The sequence below is a fragment of the Capsicum annuum genome, chromosome 1, assembly GCF_002878395.1.
Source record: "Capsicum annuum cultivar UCD-10X-F1 chromosome 1, UCD10Xv1.1, whole genome shotgun sequence".
NCBI lineage: Eukaryota > Viridiplantae > Streptophyta > Magnoliopsida > Solanales > Solanaceae > Capsicum > Capsicum annuum.
Window position 1 is genome coordinate 107,859,155 of NC_061111.1, and position 19,687 is coordinate 107,878,841.

The following is a 19,687-nucleotide window of genomic DNA, read 5'->3' on the forward strand; positions in this document are numbered from 1 at the left end:
ATTTAGACCTTAGAGGAGATGTTGAGGGCATGTGTTATCGATTTTAAAAGTAGTTTGAATGATCACTTTTCTTTGATTGAGTTGCCTACAATAACAACTCTCACTCTAGTATTCAGATGGCTCTATTTGAGGATTTTTATGGTAGGAGGTGTAGGTTTCTTATTGGTTGGTTTTAGGTTAGAGAAGCTACTTTGATAGGTCCAGACTCAGTATATGAGGCAATAGAGAAAGTTTAGCTGATTCAAGAAAGGTTGAAGACAGCCCAGAGTAATAATATCCTATGCAGATGTAAGGAGAAGGGATCTTGAGTTTGATATTGGTGACTAATTGAAAATTTTGCCCATAAAAGAGGTGAAGAGATTTGGTAAGAAAGGAAAGCTCAGTCCCACTATGTTGTCCCATATAAGATTTTGAGTTATTTTGGGAAGGTAGCCTATGAGTTAGACTTTCCTGCAGAGTAAGAATTAGTGCATTCCTTTAGAGAGTGCGGGAGTAGAAGATAACCTCTCCTATGAAGAACCCCCAGTTGATATCATTGACCATTAGATTCATAGGTTGAGGAATAAAGAAGTAGCTTTAGTGAAACTTCTATGGAGAAATCAGTCAGTTGAGGGAGATACTTTGGAAACAGAAGCTGATATACGAGCCAAATACTTCTATCTTTTCTCTTCAAATCCAAATTCAGCTTGAAGTAATGGTTTTCTTAATTAATTAATTCTTTTATTTTCTATCTCAACTATCCATCCATCCTTATGTCATAGCATACATTTATGAATTCAGTTTAGTCCATGTATCATGTTTCAGATTCAAATAGTTAGTCATGATTTAGTTCATAAGTGTTCAGTGCATTATCTGAGTTTTCCCTAGTACCCCATCTTAAATAATTTCATTCGAGGATGAATGATCTGAAGGGGGAGATATTGTAATAACCCAAATTTTTAAGATCTAAACCCCTTAAAAGATAGGCCACTAAGTTGGTTTTCCAATGCCACAAGTCTCGCCTTGATCTGATATCCTGGCAATAAGTTACATAATTTTCCCTTTAAGTGTCAGTCAGCTGCAAGTGGCTACGACTCATGTGATGACCCATAATTAGATGTTACGAGTCATTAAAAGTAGTCGTAGTTACAACAGAAAAAACCTTCAGTTTAAGCCCAGTGACCATGACTATACTCTATGACTCATAATCAGACAGTACGAATCATTAGGAGGGACTCATAGTCACAATAGTGTTCAGCCAAGAATTTATTCCTGTGGTTACGATTCCAGCACATGACTCATAGTCAGATATTATGAGTCATTGTGTGGACTGGTAGCTTGAGCAGTAAAGGATTCAAGAATCAAGCCTCAGACTACGACTCCACATAATGACTCGTCGCCAGCCTTACCAAGTTTGAGAAGACAGGTCGTAGTAATAGCATAAAGAACCCCATACCTCAGGGTCTCAGGTTAAGACTTAGTTCAAAACTCATTACTAGTAGTAACTAGTCGTAAGGTGAGTCGTAACGACTCAGAACAAAATTCCTGCATGTTCTTAATAAGGGTTTTTTTGGTAATTTCCACCTCTTTTTTACCCCAAACCCACATTGTTTGGGTACCCCAACATCAGTTATTGGTGCATTAAAACTACCCCAATACCTCTTAACTTCAGAAATCACTTCTCTTAGCAAAATAAAGCGATTCCCTTCTTTCTTATGTGCAAACTAGGGTTTCTCAAGAACAAGATCAACTACAAGGATCTCACCAAGAAATCTAATATAAAGTATGTAGGATATTCATCAATGTGACCCTTTTACCCATTGATCCCCAAGAAGTTCCCAAAATTTACAAATATAAACCCCTTTTTCCCTTTTTTTAAAGTTTTAAGTTAAATATGAATTTATCATGTCTTTCTCTTAGTTGTTTGGATTATGTACCATGAAAATATGTTCATGAGAATTGTGTTTCCATACGTTTGATAATCTTCATTGTCCATATCAAAATCAGTCACTGACATATTGAGTATTAAATATGATTTTCTATACTATAGTTCGTTTTACCAGTTTTATGATCAGTTGCATTAGTCTATATTGGTGGGTTATGAACAACTAATACTAGGGTTTTAAACATGTATTAATTTACATAAATGACTCCTTCATTTATGTAAACAATATTAATTTAAGAATACTATGAATTAAGCATATGATCATTCAGTTTATGTTTTAGTTAAACTTCAGAGTCGTTTAGTTGGGAGTAACACTTAGAATCAAGTGAATTCAGGGATGGCGGCTCCCCCTTCAGTTAGGCAGAGTAATTAGTAGCAGTACCTAAGTTCCAGAACTACATTGACAGCGTAGGTTATGAGGGTTTACCTGCTAGTTTAGGCCCTCTTAGGGGTCACCTGTTAGTTTAGGCCTGACATTCTAGTCCTTCAGAACATCGAGTTAGTGAATCCTTGCCAGCCAGTTTTGGTACCCTTGGTAAGGTATCGACACCCTTCCAACTGGGGTAGCAGGTTGGACCTTGATTAGCTCAAATTGGAGTATGTTGGTTGTAGTTAGCTCCCACTGTCCTTAGTTTAGTTATTTAGATTATGTTTAGTTCAGGTTTGCATAATCATGTGTTCAGTATCTCAGTATCCAGTTATTCAGATTATTTCAGTATATGTTTATACTTGGTGTTGCATTTAATTTTTCATGTTCATACATTCATGCTCAGTATATATATATATATATATATATCAACCAGTTTCGATCTCACATGTCAATACTATAAAAATACTAATCGCATACTCTATTTTGTGCTATGTTGTCTTATAGCATGGGTTCGGATGCTAAATTCCCAGATCACACGTAGTCCATTCCCGTGCCACTCAGCTGCAACATTGGTGAGTCTTCATCAGTCGAGGACAAGTTATATTATTAGTTATTCATACCAGTATTTTATTTTATGCTATTTTAACTAGTCAGAGATAGTTGGGTACTTGTCCTAACAACTCATTATGTTTAGAGGCTTTCAGACAGTCAGTTAGTTAGACATGTTTTAAAGTTGATGCATTTCAGACATCATTGATATTCTTTTGGATTTTACATATTTTTATATGACTTTCACACAGTATTTTATTTTCTTCTTTAGTATTTACTGCTAGTGCCAGATCATGGGTTAGCTTAGGGTCACTCGTAACCTTAAGCACCGTGTTACAAATATGGGGTAGTCTCGGGTAATGACACTCTCTTATTAACCTATACCTATTGTAACACAAAAAATTACCCTACACACCAAAAACAACAACAAAGAAAGAAACTAAGACTGTTAAGAAAATCCAAAAAGATAAGTCAAGTGATTGTGATGACTTGGTGTTCCTTGTTGGTCCAAGCTTCAAAAACATAAATTTTATTGAAGAGTTGAAAAGTAAAAGCCTTTAAAAGAAGTGCAAGCAACTATAGTGCTTGGTTTTGTTTATACATACTATTATTTGGGCGAGAGGCATTAACAACAACATATCACTTGGTCTAATAATGGTTTTTGAGGATTTGGAGGCATTCAACGGCTACCCTAGGGGTTACGAAATCTTCAAAATGATTGTCAAATATTTGTTGGCTCCGTTAACATCAAAGACAATCAACTCATTTGACTTTTCATGGATTTTATCGTAAATAATTTTTATGTTTAATTTATTTTTTATTGAATAATTCTTTTGATTTGTTGGCATAATTTTTATAGTCTTGGGCATTTGAAGTCGATCCTGATCTCAGACAATAAGTGAATGACTATTAAGAAGAGGTTTCATGTCTAAGAATTCTGAGATGGTTGTCGGTCAAAATTGATTAAAAAACAAATTTCTTTGATGTCTTCAATCCCCTTAGGAATCAGTAAGTCTACTTTTAATTAAGTTTTTACTTTAATTAATGAATAATTTAAATAGTTTAATCACCATTCTAATATATGTACTTGTCTATTTTATATTATGAGTTTGTGGCTGGTCTCGACTAATCGAGAGAGTTGAAGATTCCATTTCTTATTACTTTATAATAATTTGAAACTTTATTAGGCCCTTAGGTAATTGATAGAATAAAAAAGAAAATGGTTGGAGAAACAACCATTGAAAAAAGCACTTGGGGAGGGTAAGCTTATTCTTGGTGATATTGTTGATGGTGCTTCTGTTGTTGTTGGTGGTGGTGATTTCATTGGTGTTGGTGGTTGTGATAGTATTGCTATTGGTGGTGGTTATTGTGATGGTGTTGCTATTGGTGATGGTGTTATTATTGGGGTTGGTGGTGATGATCATCTTGTAGTTTTTGAAGCAAAAAATGACCATGCTTATAGTGATACTTGTTTTGCTAATTTTGGTGGTGGATATACCCCTTTAAGTTGGCATACTATAAAATTCTTGGGTAAATAATCATTTAGAGGCGTTGCCTCTCCAATCTCAGTTCTGCTTGCTAATGCCAAGAGTGTAAGAAAACACATAATGGAGTAATTAATGCTCTTAATGCATTAGCTACTACTGTTAAGGAATTGACATCTACGAGGGGCGTTATTCACTCAAAGATGATTTCAAATCCATTCACTCCATTTGAGGTTAAGAGAAAAAATAAAGAAATTTCCAAGGTACTATCAGATATCAAACATAGAAGGTTAATAATTACAAGATTGTGAGTGCCCAAATGAAGGGTAAGCTAAATACAGTGATAAAATAAAAAAAGGCCCCAGTTGTGTACTCCATGCATAAATTTGGTGCAAAAGATTTCAAGCACATGACTAGTATGGATATTATGGTGGATGGACTGTATAAGTCTTCTAACCTTCAATTTATACTAATTTTTAGGGATTTAAAACTTGTAAATATATATATATATATATATATATATATAAATGTTTCTCATCTATTGCAACACATGTGACATCTATTGCAACAGATTATCCATCTTCTATATAACTGGCAGTAGTATCTATTAAAAAGTACAGAAATAAGTGCAATAGATATATCTCATCTATTGAAATAAATGGGTCATCTATTGCAATTGATTACCCAACTCATCGATTGCAACAGATTACTAATCTGTTGCATAACTTACAGTAGTTGGGGTAATTTTTTAAGAAGTACAAAGATAAGTATATAGAAGTCCCATCCATTGTAATAAATTACATATTTATTGCAGTAAATGAGTTATCTGTTGCAACAGATTACCCATTTGCTGCATAACTGCAGTAGCTGGGGTAATTAGTTAACAAGTACAACGATAAGTACAACAAATAACCCATCTGTTATAATAAATATATAATCTGTTGCAATAGATGGGTCGTCTATTGCAACATATTACCCATCTACTGCATATTCCTTATTTTTTTTATACATATCTATGCAAATTATTTTTTTAGTATGCTGATGAAATTCTTTATCTGATGCATGGAAGATATGTCAATACTCTGAGTATTATGATATAAATGATAGAATCATGAATCTAAGCTTATACAGTAACTTCCTATTGAGATACAATGAGTTGATCAAAGAAACTACAAGCAAAGGTAAAAATCCACTTGGCCAAGTATTTACTTAGTTCAGATGAAATGATGATACACTCAATTACTGTAGAGGTAAGGAACCCTACACAGGCGCCTTACCCTGGACATGTGATTGAATGATTTTTATTTTGATGAATCTTGACAAAATATAATTTGTGACTCTTGAGATAATTATTGAAAAGGGAGTCATGAATGCGTATGATGGAAATATTCCAGTCTTTGAAGATGGGAATTTCTTGTGTCTAATGAAACGTCTATTGGAGTTGTTTCCTAAGTTATTGAACCAAAGTAACATATTTGATCACTTGTCAGAAAAATTCCTCAATGAATAGTGGGGTTTTAATGGGAGAATATCAAATCTCACAAAAAAAGAAATTGGTAATGCGTGCGCTTCACATTCGCTTGCCTTTATAGAAATTTAATAACCAAGACTAATGTGACAAATTCAGACACTTTAATGTGTGATAATTCAGTTAAAAGGGTGTAAGTTGTAGAGGTTGCTGGTGTAATACACAAGAGTTTAGAGTCCTAATCAAATAATTTATAATTTATGATGACTTTTATTCCTATGTAATATTTGGTTCTAACAACATAATAATTCTTATATTTCAGATTTTCGTTGAAATATTTTATGTAATTTATGATGGCTTTAATTTATTTTTTTGTTATGAATTTTATTTTGTTATGAATTAATTTCTTGGATGTATAAAATTTACTGCATTATTTCCAATAATTTTTATCTATCTACTGCAACAAATGTATATCTATTGGAAATATTGCAATAGATATAAACATCTACTACAAATGATTTCCAATAGATCTACATATATTGGGACATCTGATTAATCTATTACAATAAATGAATAATGTAATGACCCTCTAGGTCATTTTCTTAATTTTTGTATGTTTTTAGCATTTTGAGACTTCCCATAGTGGCTATAGGACATTTATGACTTGCCAAAATTATCGATTCGATTATTGGGCAGTTCGTTTGGATTTTAGGTTTATTTCCTTATTTTGGAGCCTTTGATGTTAAGGAATTGATCTTGGATAAAAAATCCTAGTAAATGGTCTCGAATGAGAAATTCGATGGTGCCATCATCTTCGAATGTTGATTTTAGGCTAGGGGTACCCTTGGTTCAGGTCCCGAGGCTTTCGAACTTATCTTAGGCTATTGGGTAGAATTAGGTTAAAATGGAACTAGGTTGGGACCCATATTTAATCGAAACAATCTTGTATGAAAGTTTTTATGATTTCATTGAGTCTGGAATGTTGATTTTGGTATAGTAACATAGTTCATTTATGTGCATGGGTTTCGAGTGAATCTTAAGCATCTGATCGGAATCTGTTGAAGCTTGGGTTTTGTTATTTTTTCCAAAATTTGGTGCAATCATATTTTACCCTTTGCATTCGCTAAAGTTCAAGACATTGACCATCGCATTCATGAGTCTCCTCCCTTGCGTTCACAATAAAAGGGCGACTCGACCCAATTCTCTTTTCCTAATTTACGTTCGTGACCTCTAGCATTGCATTCACATTACCCTGACCTATTTTCCTTCACATTACCGAACCCTATGCCTCCATTTGTGAAGGGTAATTTGTATGGTCATTGAATTCTTGACCCTCGAGTCCTGTGTTAACAAAAAGCAATGACCTGGCAATACATATATCATCTTTTCAAATTTTTTCATTATTTTTTGAGCCTTTTTTTTTACTATTTTGAGAGACTGTCACATGGTAAATTGGGAGAAATCATCCATTGAAGCAAAGATAAGTTTGTCCAACACTCCCTAGTCTTTCCCCATTATTATTCCCATTAAGTTCCATCCTTTTTTTGTGTAAATTCATTGAATTTAGGTTTTAAATTTCCAAACTTTAAGGGATAATTTGGGACCTGATTTATATCCCTTTTGTGCTTTACTTTTGATTACATGTTCTTTCTATTTTTAGAGACCTAATGACGTATTCAATTTTGGGATTCTATTAGCAGGACCCACGGGCTTATTATTGACCTAATTTTAGGTTTAAAGTTTTATATAGCAATATGGGTATCGTTTTACTCCCATTAATGTGTATATTACTAGTTTGATAGTATGACAACATTTTGGAATCATGGAGTAAAGACAAGCAATTCGTGGATAACGAAAGATTGGCGGTTCGGTACTGAGGTAGGATTTAGCCTACTTTTCTCAATGAGATTGTGTATAGTTAGCAATTTGAGATACAAAGGTGATTCGAGCTACCGAGACTTAACATAGGATATTCGTTATGTCCATAGGATCCTATTATCCTTGATTATAAGCATGTTAACCATAGTTAAATGTTAAGGTTCTATTTAGTATAATATCTACCATTTGACTTAGTGAATCAGATGACTTTCCACTGATTAGATCCTTTAGTGACTTTACACCCCCAATTACCATATTTTTTGAGTTATGAGGCTTTATTATATTAATTGTATACTGTTGGGATTGAGGCTCTAGTTACGATACCAGTTGACTCTAGATGAGTATTCTATCCTTATAAAGGACATGAGTTTAGTTTATAAATGCTTAGGCATTTATGGTTGTAGTATTTGGATACTGGTGATGGCATGCATACTTTTAGGCGTAGTCATGCTCACTTCGATGTATGATTCCAACCAAACTTTTAATTTTTCTACTATTTTCTAAAAAGGGATTTATTCCCACTTTGCCACTGGAAAAGACTTATTGGACCTACAGATGGTTATTTATAACCTTTGTACTATCCGATTAAAGAACTTTTAAAATAAAATTGATATAGCTAATATGTATAAGGTTGAGACAAGATTCCACTAATTTAATTACTAGATCTGACTCTCCCATATAATATTGACTTAATTACTCAAATAATTTTATTTATGAAACCCATTGGTTTCTTGATCCAAGGATAGGAAGCATTTAAGTGATTATTGTTGTTATTTCTAATCACTTTCTTGCAAATTCTTCTATGCTTTCGCCCCTTCTCTTCTCCTTACAAAAACTCCCATCCTCTTCATCCACTACAACTTCCTACAAATTTCCTAATTCAAAGCTAAAAAAAGAGATTAGCTTCTCCGATTTATAGTAATCAATTGATGATTGGCAAATTCCCATGCATCTTCATAACCAAATTTATAAAACTCCTTCTAGACAGCGGTCTCTAACAAGTGACTACCATATTTTAACTATTGAACAAACCATTCCTCTTGAGTCAGATCATGAAGATATAAAGCTTCTCAATCCCAGGGCTATAGAAAGATGTAGGTGTAAGTATAATTACCTCTATTTTGGTTTAGTCCAAATAACAACTAAACCCCTTTCTTGAGAAGGTATAGATACCTCTCTTCTCTTTTTGTCTTAGAGACTCTAGATTTCTAGATTTTAATTACTCCTTACTAGGAATAGTCGAAACCATTATTTGAATGGCCCAATTTATCGATTGTTTTCCAAATTTTACTGTATCCTTAAAGGATCTAAATATATTTGATTCTGTAATGCTCATGTTAAGACATCTAATTATAAGACTAAAATTGGGTCTCTCCCTGTAGAAATTATCTATAGAATTCAGTATAGGACATTTATACTGATACAATCCAAATGGCCAACATAGCTTTTGATGACATCATTAGAGGCCAATACATGAAGGCTCAAGCTTTGGTCACATTGAAGGCACAAGAACATGCATGGAGGACCCATTTTGATCCTACCATAAAGCAATTTCATGTGTGGAAGATTGCTTGGGGGCTTTCCTTTGATGCCTAACCGAGAATATAGGTGTTGAAGTATGAAGAGGCACTTCAAACACTCCAAGGCCTCCTCTCCATTACACTCCAAGTCCGTCCCTTGTCATTAAGAGTGTTTTGATTATTTTATTACATAATAAGCTAGAATATAAATATATTCTTATTAGGCTTATTTTTCTTTGTTTTTGGATGATATTTGACAAGAGATATTCTTGAACTCCATTGGGAGTGTTTTTAGAGTAGGGCTTGGAAAAACCAATTAGAGTTAGGGCTTGGAAAAACCAATATTAAACTTTGCTTAGAAACGATGGTTTTTAGGCGGATCTAATCCCTTTTGCGGTCACCTTAAGAAGTTGGTGTTGTTTATACGAGTCATAGGGGTATTAGTGTTTGACACACATTTTGGTTCTTATTTCTTTTGTTCTCTTATGTCAACTCATCTATTTTACTTTATTGCATTTGTTTGTTATCTTGTTTCTCTTAACCTTTATCTCTTTAGGACGATTCTTGTATCATTTGGTATCAAGAGTAAGGTTAGATTTCATTCCTATGAAATTAATATTGGAATTGCTATCTTGAAAATAAAAAAAAGTGAAAAAGAAGAAAAAAGAAAAAAGTTACTGTTCATGTTTTTTTTAGGGTTTTTCAATTTTTGGGACTTGATTTTAGTGTGTTTTGTGTGTTTCCAGTGTTAGATCCTTGTTCCTAACACTAGAAGAAGTACCCAAAATTGAAAATCTCACAAAAAAATAGTCATTCACATTTTTGTACCTTGGCCAAATTTTGAAACTTAGATCTAGGAAATTTTTGTTTGTTTTGTTTGTTTCTAGTGTTAGATCCTTGTTCCCTAACACTAATTGGGTCTAGATCTAGGATTTGAGCTTAATCAGGGTTGTTTTGAGTTATTCACCATTGTTGAGCTTGGAGGTTGAAGAGACTTGAAAGGTGGATCTCAAAATTTGTTGAGATTTGTGGCTTGAACGTGTATGGGTTGTGATTAGGAGCTCAACGTGTGCAAAAAGAAACAAAAATCATCAAATTTGGAGCTCATTTTACTTGGGATTAAATCTTTGAATATTTTTGGTGTTCTTCATGTTCTTCATGTATTGTTGAACAAGAATATTCAAAAGGTGTTGTTTGATTCAAAAAGGAGGAGAAAGAGAGTGTACTACTTGTTTGTTTCAAATGATATTCCAAGCATATTCTAAGTCTTCCAAGGAAGAAAGGAATTCAAAAAGAATATTCTCAAAGAAGAGGACCAGGGAAAGTACAAGGGGGGACCATCATAAATTCAAACTCTTTTGAGTTTGGAAAAGGGACCATTCTTTGTAAAATTGAAACCACTCCTCCTTGTTGAAGATTGATTCAATAAAAGAATAAAAATTCAAAAAATTTTAACGACCAATGAGAGGCTACCACATCATCACCCTACCCAAAATGCTTTAGCTAAAATTTTGGATTTCTTGGTTTTTTTTCTTGACTCTTTTGGTTTTATTTCTTGATTCTATTACTAATTAGCAACTAGTAATTACCTACTTAGTTGTGAATTAGTTGTTTGAGTCCATTTTCTTTGTGTGCTTTTCTATTTTGATTTGTTGAACTTCTTTGTTTCAAGTTTGTAAGTAGATTTTGTTTTGTGTCTTGAGTCGATCAAGAAAGAATCTATTCCGGCCTCAAAGTAGTGATTGACACCTTATTGACTATCGGAGTATAAGCAACTTTCAAAATTCGCCACTCCAATTGTGAGGATTACAAAGATGAGTGTATACGAGTATTGGTGAGAAGCTTTTACTACTAATCTTTTTTGTTTATTTTGTAGGTACAAGGTGATATAAATGGAATATGTCTTCTATAGTCGCAGATTAGTGTGACTATGACATGGGAGTCTATGGTTGTAGTGAGGGATGTTGCGGCTATGTTGATGATGGAGATTATGGGGGCTATGAATATAGCCATGATCAAGACATGTGCAGAATTGAGGGTTACGGGTTTGAAAGAGAAAATAAGGTGAATAAAGTTCCTAGTGCTTATGGTGAATATAGAGATCATGTAGGTCCTTGTGATGGTTCTTATGATAAATTTGGGCATGTTCGGAGTCTTACAATTGCCACTCCAAACCTAGAATTGGTGTAAGGTATAATCCCTTCATTAGCAAAGCTTATGAGAGCTATGGTGAGAGTGCACGTATGAAGATTCATATTCTTCACCTTGTAGTACATCTTATCAAGGTCGAGGTGGTGTGAATGGTTATAATAGCTATAGTGTAAGTTGTCCCATGAGAAGAAGAGGGTATACATCTCCAAGGCCGAAGGGTACTCATATGCCTATGGGGTATACTAAGCCTTACAATGTTGATCCAAGAAGGAGTGTTCACTCTGGAAAGGTAATCATTTGTGGGGTTCTGTGCTACCTCATTGTGATAGATGATAGGTGATATAGAAACTATATCATTCCACCCATGGCTGATCATGTGGGGCTATTTTGAGAATCTTTACTTGTTCTATATTCCTTAGACGGGTATAAGGTTCTCAAGAGAGTGAAGGTTGTCTTCACCCAATTTGAATACCATGAGGAGGTGTGATGCAGTATCTTCCCCTTAAAATAAGGTCATGTATTCTTAGGTGCCGATTAGTTTGCACAACATAAAGTACCAAATCTATAAAATTGGCCTACGGTTGTAAGAGATCGATGGGGAAATCATCTTATTATGTATATTCTTCCCAAGTCTCAAAGATAAGTGATCACTTACTCCAATCTGAATGAAAATAAGAGACAAAAGATTAAGAGGAGTAAGGGTGTGTAAGGTGGTAATCCGAGATTAGAAAAAGGAGAGGTTGTGAGGAGTGTAGTGGGGGGCCCCCCACCAAATTGCGCTAACTTTGTTTGTCCTTGTATTTCTAAGGACATTTGTGTAGGTACTAACATGGCAAGTGGAAAAGAACAAGTGCTAAAGGATAAGATTCTCTTTGAAGACTTGACTAGGGAAATCTTAGTTGCTGTTAAAGCTTGGAGGACCTTCACACAAAGGTAAAGAAGAATTTGATCAAGAACTTAAGGTAAAATAGCTAACTCTTACACTTTTGTGCATGTGAATGATAATTGTATGGCTAGTAGCCCATTGAGTGTGAGTAGTTGCTTACCTATTTTTGAGTCTATTGATTCTTTACCTTTTATTGATGATGTACATATTTTGAGTATGGATACACTAGTTGATCCTATTGATGACCGAATTGACTCTTTTTGTAAGATCAATTTATGTCCACCTAGTGTTGAAGCCATTATGTTGAATGGTAGTACATCGTCTATTGATTCTTTGTCTTTTGATGATGATGTACATGTTGTGAGTGTGGATACACTAGTTGATCCTATTGACGACCGAATTAAATCTTCCTGTAAGTTCACTTTATGTCTACCTAGTGGTGAAGCCACTGTGTTGGATGATAGTACATCATCTTGTGGGAACTGTGTTGATCAACTTGTGTGTGAAACTAGTCCACCACTTGAGATTATATGTGTTGTAATTAATAGAACTCTAGTGAGTCAAGAATTTTAAAATACTGGTCAAAAGGATAGGAGTGAACCCGTGAGCTTGCCCTTTAGTAAAGATTATAATGTTTACTTGGCTCATAGGGATAACATGTGCTTGAAACATCTTTGAAACTTGATAATGATCTTTTAGAGAGTGAACTTGCTTGTTCCAAATCTGCCCCCGGGATAGATCATTCTCTTTTTAGGTATAATATTTTGTTTGAAGATGGTACAATCACTTCTAATGAACCTAGTGGTGAGAATGATGTTGAAGGTATAACTTGTCTTGAAGGCTATAACCTATATTCTAACCCACTATGGTGTGACAACATTCCTCCTAAAGATGGAAATCTCTTCTTAAAAGATGAGAGTACTCTTAAGGGAAGGAATGTGTAGTCTTAGAAATGAAAAACCAATTGGGTGATGATAGCTTTGAATTTCTTGAATACTTAAGAAACCCAATAGGCGGTTTTTCCTTGAAAAATGATTGCCGGTGTGATCCTTTATATGACACCCCACATTTGTTTGATAATTATGAGGATGAATTTCTTGCTTCTTGTGAAGATTTAAGCAATAATCCCTTTGATTTGGTGGTGGTATGTGTCTACTTGAGGATTTCTCCATAAAAGAAGAAAGTGTCCATTGCTTGGAAATTACTGCTTCTTCTACTAAGTGTGAACTTATTGTTGGGAGTACTCCTGGTGATGATTTGAAACTAGTAGTGAGTACATACATGAGGACACCTTAGATGAGGTTTATTTGAGTGATACCTTTCTCTACTCTCTATTTGCTTTTAATGATGTATATGCTATTGTAGAGAGTATGTCTTTTAGTTAGAGTGAAGCCTATGGGGAAAGAGAGTGTTGTCTAGAACTTTGTCTATGGCCACTCTCTCTATTTTACCCCATTGCCAAATATGGAAATGGTGATGTTGGCACACCCAACTTGTTGCTTAGTCTACATGACAAGCAAAGTGTTATTCTTGAAAACCCGAGAGCAAAGCTGTCATCATCTTCTTGGGGTAATGCTTCTAAATGTGCATCCTTGCTTAACACACTTGTGCTTAAGTTAAGTGAATCCCAACTTATGGATTCCAAGTTGTCTATTTGTTTGAAAAGAAGCATTTGTATGTGCTTCAAAGATTTGTCTTCATCCGTGTATGCCTTTACACTTGATTCTTTTTTATACTACCTTTTTGCTTATGATGACATCCATGCTAGTCTTAGATTTGTTCTATATAGAGGTAGGGAACTTATTGGTTGGTATAGTTGTTTGAGTGATTATTCTATATGGGTCTTGTGGACTTTAGAACCAATTGAAAAACCACCCTTGGTGTTGTCTCTTGATGAGGTAATGAAACAATTGTGTCTTATGGCTCATAAGATGGAGGTAATTTTACCTTTTGGATCATGTGTGCCATTAGTACCTTGTTAGTTTCCTTATCTCTTGTTGATTTCCATAACCGAATCCTTTGTACATTTTTCATTGAGTTTTTAATATTCAATTCAAAGTATCTTTGGTTATATTTTAAGTATGTACAACCTTGGCATGATGAAATAATTGTTTATGCTAATCCTAACCCTCATGTAATGAGGAATTTCTGTTCGCTTGTCCTTTCTTTGATTTTGCAAGGTATGGATTCGAGGTCTAATCCTTTTCAAGAAGGGGAGGATGATATGATCTAAATGGCCAATATAGCTTTTAATGACATTATTAGAGGCTAATACATAAAGGATCAAGCTTTAGTCACACTGAAGACACAAGAACATGCATAGAGGACCCATTTTGAGCCTACCATAAAGCAATTCCGTGTGTGAAAGATTTCTTGGGGGATTGCCTTTGATACCTAACCTAGAATGCAGGTGTTGAAGTGTGAAGAGGCGTTTCCAACACTCCAATGCCGCCCCTCTATTAGACTTCAAGGCCGCCCCTTGTGATTAAGGGTATTTTGGTTATTTTACGAAGTAATAAGCTAGACTATAAATAGACTCTTATTAGGCTTATTTTTCTTAGTTTTTGGATGATATTTGACAAGAGATATTCTTGAACTCCATTGGAAGTGTTTTTAGAGTAGGGCTTGGTAAAGCCAATTACAGTTAGGGCTTGGAAAAGCCAATATTGAACTTTGCTTAGAAACGATGGTTGTAAGGAGGATCTGATCCCTTTTGCGGTAACTGTAAGAAACTGCTGTTGCTTATACGAGTCATAGGGTCTTAGCATTTCATACAAGTTTTGGTTCTTATTTCTTGTGTTCTCTTATGTCAATTTATCTATCTTTACTTTATTGCATTTGTTTATTCTCTTTAGGCCAATTCTTGTATCATATACTACTTTTGGATCTGGATCTATGAAAAATAGCTATAAAGGAGAAATAGTTCTCTTCCAAACTGATCTTCAACGATCTCACTTATCGGTTCCCAAGCCTATATCTTGGACCCAGGTATCCTTACCTCAAAATTAGATGTTGCAGTACGCAACTCTAGCAGAAAAACCTAAGAATACTACGATTTCTCAAATATGGCAGTTCTCTATGGGAACTATCTCTGTCGTTTCCAGGGATTTCTTAGACAGAGAGTCTCTAGCTCCCCATCGATTCTTCTAGAGATACAAACTGCTAGGAATTCAGTTTCCTCATTTCCTTCTAGAATAGAGGCTGTTAATTTTGAATCTAGGATTCCATAAGCCAAATACTTAGTGGAAACACTTCCAACTAAAATCCATGATGACCAACCCCAATCGCTAACTTACTTGGCCTTGGTGGAGAGTTAGGTGTTTTAAGTCAAGACTTTCACATTGATAAGGGAAACACTTAGAACAAAGTTTTATTCATCTGGAAATATTTTTAAATAAACTTGGTTTTTCAATAATTTCAAAAGAATAAGAGAAATAGTATCCAAGAAATTTTTATATGAATTTTTAAATTCTGTCCAAAAGCAAATTAATTACTTTGAATGGTTTGAGGCCTGCGCTGAGTATCATCAATTAGATTTTCCTTATTCTAAGTTAATTAATGTTTCAAAAGTATGGAAAACCATAAATAGTGTAGATATCACCGTTGAACTTCTGCCATCACAAGGTTATACCATTTCTTATGTTGATAGCTCAATCGTTGCTTCTCTTTTCAAAAGAAAGGTTGAAAACGAACCGGTTATTGGTAAAGATATAAAAATGTTTTTGAATAAAATAACTAGACAAATAAGTATCTTCATAATCTTGGTGAATATTTGATTTCAAAACCATCTCTACCTCTTAAACCTTCAGAGGCGTCCACCTGTTTGTCTCCATTATTTAAACCTTATGAGATCCCTAGAACCCTTAATAGAGAACTCCAAATACACAATTCAAAACCTTTTCCACAACTCTTTGATCTTCAGCAAAGGATCATACAAATTGAGAAATACCTCAACTAGTAGTCCCTGATACCCCAGGTAACACCTCATCTGCTATAGTTGGGGTACTTCAACAAAGCTATTCAGACGATTGCCATCCGGAGGACGTAGTTCTTCTTGAAATAGCTCATGTCAAAATTAATCTTCTAGTTGGTGTAAACCATAAAAAATTTATTACCCTAGATTATGTAGTCACTGTCAAATATAGTAACCCAACAAAGGTAGGGGTCGAATCCTAAGGGATATGTGGAATCGTGGCTCTCAGCTATTGTAATTAATGGGTTAAATTGGAAAATTAAATGAGGAATTTAAGTGTCAATATAGAACAAGTATCAAATATCAATTTCGATTGAAATCAGTCATAGGATAACACTAGGATTGTGTTCCCCATGGATTCTCAACTCCGTAGGCTTATCGTTCTTTATTGAACCAACTTGATACCTTGTATGCAGAATCTCATAAGTTATATACTATTAACAGTCATTGGGATGAGTTGATGGATTTCACCATTTACCTTTTGAGTCTCAGGATGTTGCCTTACTAACCCTTATCTTAATCCCAGTTAACTATTACCTTTTGAGTCTCTAGTTGTTAGATGAAAGCAAACCATCTAACTTAGATAATACCTAGTAGCATGGATCGACAGTTAAGCTTCAATTCACTGTTGTAATTATCTTTTCCTAGTCACAACTCCTCTTTTGGAGTAAGTAGAAGTAATCTAGGTGGGATACTAATGTTTGCAATTGCTAATATTTCTATTAATGTGAAGATAATATAATGCATGCATGGGTATCGTTTCAGAACAACACGAGCACTTCTCCTACTTTATTAATCCACCAGGGTTTCCACAACCCTAGCTAAGGGTTTTTTAGCTGTTCATGCTTGTGAAGTAATCAACAATATTCATGATTGAAAGCATAAGATGGAACACAATAATCACAACTAGAAAATTCAAACTTTAACTGAATTAATCAACCAAAATCAATACAAGAGAATTCCAATACCAAAATTGAATCTAAGAATCAAAATATGTTTGTAAGTATAAAAAGTGCATAACTTTTACTAAAAACACATAAAGGGTATTTATAGTACTTGAGGAAGCCTTAAAATCAAAGCCTAAATGAAAAAGGACAAAAAGGGCCGATGGCCACTTATGTGTGTCCAGATACGGCCTGGCCTTGGGCACATGTGCCACATGCGGCATGAGTCTGGGAACATGTACACACCTATATGTCCCAGAAAAAAGTCCTGCAATGTCTGCTCTATGGATTTTGGATTTTTGGCACTTCCCTTACCCACATATGGTCCACATATGCTACATGCAGTTCATATGTTGACATAGGTAAGTGTCGGAAGTTCTTTTTCTGGTCTTTCACTCTCCAGATCTTTAATTTTGAAACTTACCTTAGTCTTATACAGACCATATGTGCTATATCTTGTCCTACATGTAGTAATAGGTAAGCACAGTCCTTCCAATACTTGCAACCAATCTTCAAATCTTCAACTGTCATCATATGCTTTGTCACATACATCTGGAAAGTGTCACGAATACCCAAAATTGATCAAGTAAGTAGAAAAAACTCCATTTTTCATATTTTTCTTAAACTTAGCATCCAAAACCTAGTTTTCGACAAAACATACCCAAAGCACATCATATCTAGCAAAACATCCTAAGAAACTTGTATATTTTCCTCGTTTTAAGCATCGAAAGTGCTATATTTATATAGCACATCAACACCCTCAACTTAGAACGTTTGAATATCCCCAGTCAACATAACAAAACAAAATGAAACACGATGCGTAATTAGGAGAATCTAAGTTATTCAAGGCAGTCAATTAATACTTTAAGCTCAAACCATAATACCCTCCATCTCAACTTTTCAAAAATAACTATGTATAAACATGAAGCACAACAATATAAGGCAGTGGGATCAAGGTATGGCGTTACATTAGCAACAAACAACCATGCATATATACAAGCTACACTACCCAAACACGTAAACAACTAGCAATATGACTTATGTGCCCTCAAAACAAAAATGTCCCACTCACTTAGATGAAATAATGCATGTCAACGCAGGGACAATCAAGAGACACTCATACTTAGAAGAGAAGTTCTGATCTCTGTGCATCAAATATCATAGGCTTACCCTTATTTTCTTTACCTTAACATTCAGATAGTTAAGTTAGGATCACTATAGGACTTTTCTCGGCTTGCAATATAGGCTTGGGGGGCTGGTATGGTACATTTGGACATATCAAGTGACTATGCCTTCTTGGCACTACACTAACCTTGGGGTCTCACTTATTAGCCAATTTTCTTTTTATTCCACCCTTATTTCTCTCTTTTTATTTTGTATTGCACATTCAGGTTGGGTGTGGTATTTTATTATTTCTTTTTCACCTTTTCACATTTTTTTCTTTTCTTTTGCTACCACATCCAGCCCTACTACCTTTTTATCTTATTTTACCCTTCTATATACCTACTTTACATCATACCCCTACAATGGACACCCTCAATTTAGGTAATTTTCCTAAATCAAGGTACACATTATCTAAGAAGGGGAAGGTGATAAGTGAAACAAGAGAAGTAGGCTATAAGGCTCAAAACAAGGATCAAGGGATACTATTTCACATAGGGATGGTCATTTAGGCTAAAAGTGGACTAAAAATAAAAAACAACCTATGATCCTTTTCTAACCGACTATCCTACAACATAGGCAAGACTAACTGGGAAAGTTTTGAATTTAGCATACAAAGGGAACTAAGTGGCATCTTGCACACACATGGAATAGAGTCAATATTATAAGCTATTACTTATCTAGTTTATGCAACTGTTAGCACATGATTATCATGTCCCTAATCCTAATGCCATAACAAGATCCACCATGTTCACACATATATACATTCACACATTTCTAAAACACAATTTTGGAGGGGTGTCATTTCTCTCAAAAATCAATAACAAAAACATGGCAATTGCTCTACATACGTAAAAATCTCCTAATTACATAAAAACACAACACAATAAAAATAAAACACAAAATGAAATAAATTTTAACCTAGATATGCCAGTTCTACAACTATACTGCGACTGGTAGGAAAAGAAGCACGACAACAAAAACTTGTAGAAGCTATGGTATAACCTACCCCCAAATAAAAATTGTGTATTGTCCCCAATGCACTAAAATAATATAAAAAAAGGGAATGAGGACATACCCTGGATGCACTAGGCGCCCATGTAATGAGAATCTCCAGATGGGGGCATATCAACTGGCGAAGGCGGTGGTGGTGGCGGTGCACTACTAAATGATGCACTCGCTGTTATCTCTACACGTATTTGCCTTTAAATAACTATAGAATCTATTAAATCATGTCTGGCCTTTTAAAAGACTAGTCATATGGCATATTAGGATCCTTCAGGTCTCCCACGTGTCCTCTTTTGGCCCCAACTATCGGGACCTTCTTGTCATCCTCCGCGAAGAAATCAAAATATCTATGCATGGAGCTGATATCTAGA